Source organism: Nicotiana tomentosiformis, chromosome 11 (genome assembly GCF_000390325.3).
Source record: "Nicotiana tomentosiformis chromosome 11, ASM39032v3, whole genome shotgun sequence".
In the NCBI taxonomy this organism is placed as follows: domain Eukaryota; kingdom Viridiplantae; phylum Streptophyta; class Magnoliopsida; order Solanales; family Solanaceae; genus Nicotiana; species Nicotiana tomentosiformis.
In genome coordinates this window covers 93,059,759-93,068,502 of record NC_090822.1, presented here as the reverse complement: position 1 = coordinate 93,068,502, position 8,744 = coordinate 93,059,759, and the positions used below count along the sequence as shown (strand labels likewise).

General features: G+C 35.1%; 1 long non-coding RNA gene across 1 annotated transcript; it reads left to right on the top strand.

The window, feature by feature from the left end:
- Positions 1-1,051: 1,051 nt before the first annotated feature.
- Positions 1,052-2,714, top strand: LOC138900804 (uncharacterized). The gene is made up of 2 exons (XR_011412083.1): positions 1,052-1,589; positions 2,450-2,714. It is a non-coding gene; the product is annotated as an uncharacterized lncRNA (long non-coding RNA).
- Positions 2,715-8,744: the final 6,030 nt, after the last annotated feature.

Below are 8,744 nucleotides of genomic sequence, written 5' to 3'. Positions count from 1 at the left end.
TGAAATATGTGCTGCATGCTTAGTGAATTTCGTGCTTTTTCCCTGACTGGTACTTAGTCTAAATTGTAAGAATTTTGTGATATGTTGTATTTCTATCATTTGCGCTGCATATTTACTTTGGGACTACGGAACGGTATTCCGGGAGATCCCCCTGTACTGCATATTTACTTTGGGACAACGGAACGGTATTTCGGGAGATCCCTTTGTCTTGCATATTTACCTTGGGACTATGGAACAGAATTCCGGGAGATCCCCCTGTACATTTACTTTGGCACTATGGAACGATATTCCGGGAGATCCCCCTGCACATTTATGTTTGGGACTACGAGACAGTATCTCGGGAGATCCCCTGTTGTGTTTCTGTGTACTGAGTTGTTACCTTCTATGATTCCATGTTGTTAAATTTCAGCCTTTATTTTATTGCGGTATTACACTCTATATTGTTTTATTATATATTTACCAGTAGGGACCTGACTTGACCTCGTCACTACTCGATCGAGGTTAGGCTTGGCACTTACTGGGTACCGATTGTGGTGTGCTCATGCTACTCGCTGCACATGTTATTTTCGTGTGCAAATCTAGGTGCACCTTATCAGCCACACTATTAGTGAGCCGGGACAGTTTTGGAGACTTCAAGGTGTATCTGTCGCGTCCGCAGACCTCGGAGTCCCCTTCTACTCTTTCTCATGTCCATTATCTTCTGTATTTTTCCTTGTTAGACTCTGACGTATAGAGACACTAGATTTTTCCTTCTGTAGTTTGTGATTCACGATGTTTCGATTTTTGGAATTTGTTGTGTATTTTTGAATAATTGGTTAAATTTATATTTTTATTTCATTATTCCGCAAAATGTTAGGCTTACCTAGTTATAGAGACTAGGTGCCGTCACGGCATCACATGGAGAGGAAATTTGGTCGTGACACGTGGCAGCCTTGCATTATTAAATGATGAATCTTGATTTTAGGCAACCAAATTAGATAACACATGGACTATATTTCTTAGTCAGCCGTAAATTTGCCAAAAATTTATTCCTTTCCCTCATTTCTGTTTCATAGATTCTTTCCTCTAGAACTATTCAACAGCTTCTTCATCAAATCATTCTTTTCTTGTACATTGCACTTTGATACTACACACTAAAAACAAAAAATACAAAGTTGTTTACTTCCTTCCTTTAGCTTACTATTGTCTTTGTTAAATATTAGAATCTTGTTACTTGAGAGTTCAGTTTAAGATATCTTGAAAGGAGTTATTTCTTAGTTGCAAAAAAAAAAAAAGGGAAGAATGAAGCTCATAGTATAAGTAATAGATGCTCATGATCTTATGCCCCAAGATGGTGAAGGATCAGTCAATCCATTTGTAGAAGTTGATTTTGAAAACCAACTTAGCAAAACCAGAGTAGTCCCTCAGAATCTCAACCCCATTTGGAACCATGAACTCCTTTTTAATCTTGATGATATGTTTTTTCCCTTTTCAATTTCTCATTGCCAAAAGATGAGTTATGTGACCTTCTGATAATTCCCTAGTCGACAACATTACCTTCTATCTCACTGGTTCATGCGGCTCAAGTCTCAATTGCATAAGGGATTCAGGTATGCTAAGGTTATCCCTTATTTATTTTGGCATGATCCATACGACACAAACGAAACGAGAAAATACACAATTTCCATACATGACTCTATTCATAGAAATATTAGAGATGCTTATGTTCTTGATTCCCCATATGTCATATTATTTTATCATCTGTTCATGGGTCTCAAAAATACGTAAGTTGGTAAAATTTATTTCATGATATTAATCAGAAGCATAATGGCCTTATGACGTACTGAGAGATTTTATTAACGTATTTTATATGCATTTATACATGCACATTGACCCACGACCAGATAGCGTTATATACGCGTGTATATATATATATATATATATATATATATATATATATATATTCTTGGATAAGGGTTACCACTTCTTGCTCGCTTTGCTGCTAACGAGCCTCCAAAATAACGGCCTTAGTAGCTTTGCTTTCCAGTTCCGAGGGCAGAAAATAGTTTGGTCTCGTTCCACGAAAAGCTGATTTTGTTCAGAAGTAAGTTCTTCCTTCTCACGAATCAACCTATGGGAATAGTTATGGTGTTATATACGCACCACCACCTGATCAGCTGGCATACGTTGATGATTTTGCCCACAGTGGCCGAGATGATATGATGGGATGCCCTCATAGGCCTGATGATGTTATGAAATATGTACCTATGCACGACATGACATTCCTACGCATATGCATGACACTATAATTATTTCATGATTTACAGAGTTATCCAGACCTACATGTTGAGTCATTTACTCTATATTTCTTCCATGTCTGTTATGTACTTACTTATGTGTCTTACATACTCGGTACAGTATTCGTACTGACGTTCCTTTTGCCTGGGGACGTTGCGTTTCATGCCCGCAGGTCTCGATAGACAGGTCGAGAGTCCTCCAAGTAGGCGATCAGCTCAGCGGAAGATGTTGGTGCACCCCATTTGCTCCGGAGTTGCTTGTTTGGTTAGTATAATTTAGACGTGTGTTATTTGGTATGGTGAGACCCTATCCCGACCCTTATAAAGATTATGTATTCTTAGAGGCTTTGTGGACAAAAGTTCATTTTGTACAGTATGTCAGAGTCCTTGACGGTCCATATGTATACATGTTTTAAGAAAAATGGTTCAGTGATACAATATTGCCCACTTATAGTTATACATTATGAGTTGTGGCCATGTTGGCCCATGATAGTTACAAAAGGAATGAGTTCAGCCAACTCGACCTATGTATGTTCTAGTTTTAGTCGAATGATCATGAGTTACAGAGTGGTTCACTCGGGCTAATGCGGCACCGGGTGCCAGCCACGCCTCACGATCGGTTGCAGCAAGAATGACGTCCTGGACTTCAACCCATTTGGCCTTGGCTTCATTAAATCTAACCCTCAAAGGGGCAATTTTTTGGATAAGGGTTACCACTTCTTGCTCGCTTTGCTGCTAATGAGCCTCCAAAATAACGGCCCAGTAGCTTTGCTTTCCAGTTCGGAGAGGCAAAAAATAGTTTGGTCTCGTTCCACCAAATGTTAATTCCGTTCAGAAGTAAGTTCTTCCTTCTTACGAATCAACCTTTGAAGTCCCTCAGAAGCAAGAAATTTGGCCTACAAAACAAGAATAAGTAAAACTAAGAATACATTTATACAAAAGTAGAAGAAGTAATGAAGGAAGAAAATAACGTACTACTGCAGCGTTATGCATTGCATTGTTCAACAAGCACTCTCTCGAGAGTGCCTGAATCTTTTCCCAGTCTTTTTCTGAAACAAAAAGGCTTCAGATAATTAGCAATCTCCACTGGCCGGGATAGTAAGTTACATCCGGTAGAGACCGAAAGAGTAACGTTCCTCCTCCTTTGTGGATCTTCAGAAGGGGCAGCATAATTTTGCCCCAAACTGTGGAAAAGGAACACCTTCTTCATGGTCAGGTGCGGCCGATGGAGGTGATGTAGCAACTGTTGGTGGAAGAATAGATGAATATGGAAGTGATGTAGCAGTTGCTGGTGTTGGTGACGGTGGAGATGAAGCTGATGGAGTTGAAGAGTGAGAAACAACTGCATCAAATGTAGTGTTGGCTATTGGATGCTCGCCAACCAAAGATGACAAGGACCTGGTACTCAGCCTCGCAGCACCAGTTACAGCAATTAGGGCTCGAAAACGGGAGTTGGCATTTTCTACCAAATCAGATTCTCCCCAAAGTGCCGAGACATCGTCTTCAGTTAGTGTAATAATATCAACAAGTCGAGCATCATGTTGAGATGATGAGGATCGTCGCCTTCTATGTAGAGAAGCTCCCTCATCACTAGCTTCTTCATCATCATCAATCATCATGGTGTCTATGACCGGCCCGAAAGGAGGACCAATCGTCATCGCCACCGGAGATGACTCGGGGGCATCAGTCTTTGCCCTCTTATTCTTTTCCCCTGCCGCGGAGGAACGTCTTCTCTTTGTTTGCTCATCATCTAGTCGGGGACTCCGTAAAGAAGTGTTTGCGCCCAAAACAAGCTAGGAGATATCTGTTCGGGTAAGTGCTTCCTGAAACAGCCTCGCTGCATCAGCAGGATCAGCCAAAACGTCCTCCTCAGGGACAACAACAAAGCCCGCAGGTAGACTAAATTTTGTGAACAAGTCAGAAGGGTTAAACCAAGTTCTCTATATACAAAAACAAATTGAAGCAAGGTAAATTAAAATTACCATGATTTTGGCCTTCCACCCGTATTTAAGAGCCAATTCTTTCCACAAATGAGTTTCGGGCGTCGTGATGTCCAAGATCTTCTGAACCCACCGGTTCAAACCTTCCACCACCGGTGGGATCCATCGAGTTGCTAAAATATGCGAAGGGTGAAGAGTTGATACGGCCATAAAAATATCTGGTAAAAAGAAATACTAAACAAAGAGCTTACGAGTGCGGTTCCAAGCGACCGGAAAGGATGAAGCCGTTGTCAGAATGATGTCATTGGTAGCGACTGTAACGAACCATTACATCCACCCATGGTCTTTGTCATCATCCATGCTAGACAGCAAAGCATGGTGGCCACACTTGCAGAGGTTTATCATTCCCCGCAGAAGATTTTGGGGGAATAGATATTCATCATATGAGCTAAGGTTAGCTCCTCTCCAGTTTCCTTGCACAAACGTCGAAGGCAGGCGATCGTCCTTCACACTGAAGGACTTATATGTACCAAACACACCTGGTAGCGAAGGTAAAACTCCGCAATCACGGAATCAAGCTCGTCGTTGAAAGAAAACGCACCCAAAGTAAAGGGATACGTGAAAAAATATGTAAAACCTTCCTTAGGAAGGGTCACTCGCTCCGATAGATAAGGAGCAATGATATCCAACTCATGGCAGCGGCAGTCCTCCTTCAAAGCAGGAATAATATAAGGACGTATGGAACAAGGGTACCTATTAACAACCCATGTACGAGGGTTAGCAGTAGGGAATTTCTCTTCAAAGTCCTTTGTGGTACTAAGTCTTCTTGGGATGATGGAACCCACGGTTAGAGGAACAGAGTCCTCGGTTTTTTTCGTGTTCTTTGTAGAACCAGCACACTTGGAGGAAGAAGCCATTGAAAAAGAAGAAGGAAAAGGTTTTGTGTTTGAATAGAATTAGAAAGGATGGAAAACATATATGCAAATCAGAAGCTCGAGTAATTATGAAACGCAAAGGAAAAGAATGTTGCGTATAAGTAAAATTTTGGTGGCTAAATTCATGGCTATGATTACCTCGATAATCGGCAAAAGTTGTGTTGAATCATGGGATGATGCATGTTCGGGGCATTAAATGCGGAGAAACGTGCGTCTAATCAACTATCAGAAACCTTCATAGGGAGTTATAGTAATTTCCGCCAAAAAGGTGTTTCTGCCAACTTCCCGGTAACACAAAGTTATGTCACCGGAAAGCAGGGGGACTATCTGTATATGGTGAAATATGATATGACACCGGAACGCAGCCATTTCGCTTGTCACCGGAAAGGATAACGTTCATAAAGGTGTGTGTTAAATGCTCTGCGCCCGATAGCATTTAATAGGAAATATTCTGCAACATTAAGAGCGGCGGTCCGTTAAAGAGAATTTGATATTTATGTTCACTGTTACATTTTCATCAATGACCCTCATAATTGACATTAAAGGAGGAAATGATCATTGTAAAGGGGACAAATTTTCTGGCTAAACTTATACTACATTCTATACAAAGCTTAATATAATCTTACTTTCTTACTTTTTGATCTCATCATTGTTGTGCCCGAAAATCCTTTTCCCGGAACTGTTGTCTATGTTGTTTCATCTATATTTCAAGGCTAAGTATTGTACATTTCTTCAATTAGTATATTATTTCATGATCAAATTAGTTTACTTGTCTAGAAACTACGTATAAATTCAACTGTACCGTTTGACGGGTAAATAAATACAGTCGAATTGAATACGATGAATTGAATACAATGTATAATATTGAATAATAAATATCGATGAATTGAATACAATATATACAGTCGAATTAAATAGAACGATATACACCTTATTTCTTGATTTTTTGTTATTTGAGTACAACTGAATTCAATATAGTGAAATTGAATACAATTCAATATTGCGCTTTCCGTTATTAAACAACTGTAATCCCTATTTTAAGACAGATTACCTCACTGTATTTATAAATACAGTCACGCGAATACATAAAATACATAATTAACCAGCTATAATCTCCATTTTTAGGCGGATTACATCACTGTATTTATATATATAGTCACGCGGATACATGAAATATAGCACAATAACAACAAAAATTTGTAGAATTGATTTTGTTGAGTTAAATTATGAGTGATACACACTAATTGATCATCTTTCCGTTATTAAACAACCGGACTCCCTACTTATTAGGCGAATTCCGCGATTGTATTGCGTTTGCGCGTGTACCCATATTAATAAGTAAATAAGTTTAAAAGTCACTTAGATATTATCATATAATTTGTTAGAGTTATAAATTAAAAATTAAAAAAAATTATAAGTTCCTAAAAATGATGAATGTCGACCCTATTTAGCTAGCTCAATAAAGGAAATAATCATGCCCCGCTAACGTCCGCAAATCCTTATTGTGATTTTGAGGAATTTTCTGGGAATATTTTATGAAAATTGTTGATATTTTATTGACTTAATACTGAAAATAAATAAGACAAAAATATCGTTATTGTTATTCTTTGAAGATTTGACAAATAAAACAAATTTAAAAAATTATTTTTTTAATATTTTAGAGATTCGAGAATGAAAAGTTTAGCTTATAGCTCTTAAAATTTGATACGTGATAATCTAAAGTCTAAAAATGAGTAATGTTTAGTTAATATTTTATAATAAATAATTATGAACTAAATATAGAGACCTATTATTTGCTGGAATAAATGCGAAAAAAGAAAAAATTAATTTATGACAACTCAAATAGAATACATCTTGTCATTTGTTATTTCATATTTATTGCTTCAAGTTTACATTTTACCAATTAGACTCTTAATACTATATTATAACTGGGTTTGCTTTATATTTTTTATTGGTCTTAATACTAATGTTCTTTCTATAAAAATAACTTTATGTACCCTAATTAAGAGTTTTTCAAATTTAGAAATTTATTTTTCATGAATTTATTTCACTCGCTCTGATAGATAAGAGACTTAATTATTTATTATCAATATTAACAAAAATAATGTATTTTTTATTGATTCAAATTCTTAAAGGTCATCTCATGATATAAATATCCAACTATAGTTATAATTTTATCCACTATGAATTATATGTTCAAAAGGTTTAAAAAAACTAATACGATCATATTTCACTTTTGAATCTTTGTATTTGCAGAATAATTAGTATTATTGACTCTTGCCAACTACCTTTATGTTCTCTCTTTCTACCTATCTCTTTATATCTTTTATATTTTTAAATATATAGTTACTTGTTGTGATTGGTAAATGTAGTTTTCAAAAATTATGTAAAAAAAATATTATTTGGCTGAAAAGTAGCCCAAATTTGATAGGCAGATGTATTATGGTTCATATATATAGTTCAAAGTTAATATGTAAAGAATTATAATTATATTACATTTTTTAAATAAATAAATAATTTATATTAGATAATTAATATATTAAATGATTTTAAAATCCTATATTAAGATCTTTTACATAGTTCAAATAAGGAAATAGATAAAACTTTAAGTAATTTTGAAAAGGGGATAACTTTCTTAAGTATATTAACCATTATTTTTATAAAATTAGCACATTACAGTTTGTTATATTTTTTTCTAAATAAATAAATAACTTATATTATATATTTAAAATAATAATTGATTTTTACTTCCTATTTAAAATTTCTTACATGTTTCAAAGTAATGATTAGACAAACAAACTTTAGTTGATTTGGAAAAAAGGATAACTTTTTAAAGTTTTTGCCATTATTCTACGTTTAAACTTTGCACCTTTTATACACCATACAAGTTTGGTTGGTATTATATTTTGTCGTCCTACATATGTTTACAACTTCCACAAATACTAAACATGGAAAGATAATATTACTCATTTAAAAACTTAAATATTAGGACTTCTTACCTACTCCAAATAAGGAAAAGTTTAATAAATAAATTTTTATTTGATTTAGAAGTCCTAAATATTAGAAAAATAATTAAAATTATAATTTTGTCCAATGTAAAATCTATTTTTAAAGGATAAAAAAGGCGAACGACATTTCACTAAAGGGCTTTGTGCTTTTAATATAGTATATAGATAGATAGATAGATAGATAGATAGATAGATAGATAGATATACATATAAATATTGGTATAAATATAGATAGATAGATAGATAGAAAACTAAAAGAATGTGTTCATGAAAAATAAAAGATCAGAATACTAATTGTTTTTTTTTTTACACTCTTCAATAGGAATATTAATGAATGTCTGAACTATTGTCTTATTCTTTTTTTCTTTTCTTATCAACCTACTAAAACCTTGACCTCTTTAATAGGGTTATTAAATGATGAATTTTCTACATACTGATGTTAAAGTCTTACTGATGGGCTCTAAAAATTTTCTACTTAATGATTTTTTTATTTCTTGAGGTCAAAATGTGCGTAGTTAAAATCCTACTAACTAATGTTCTTATTCTTTTTTTTTCTTTTTGAACCACAAACATTTTGACCTCTTT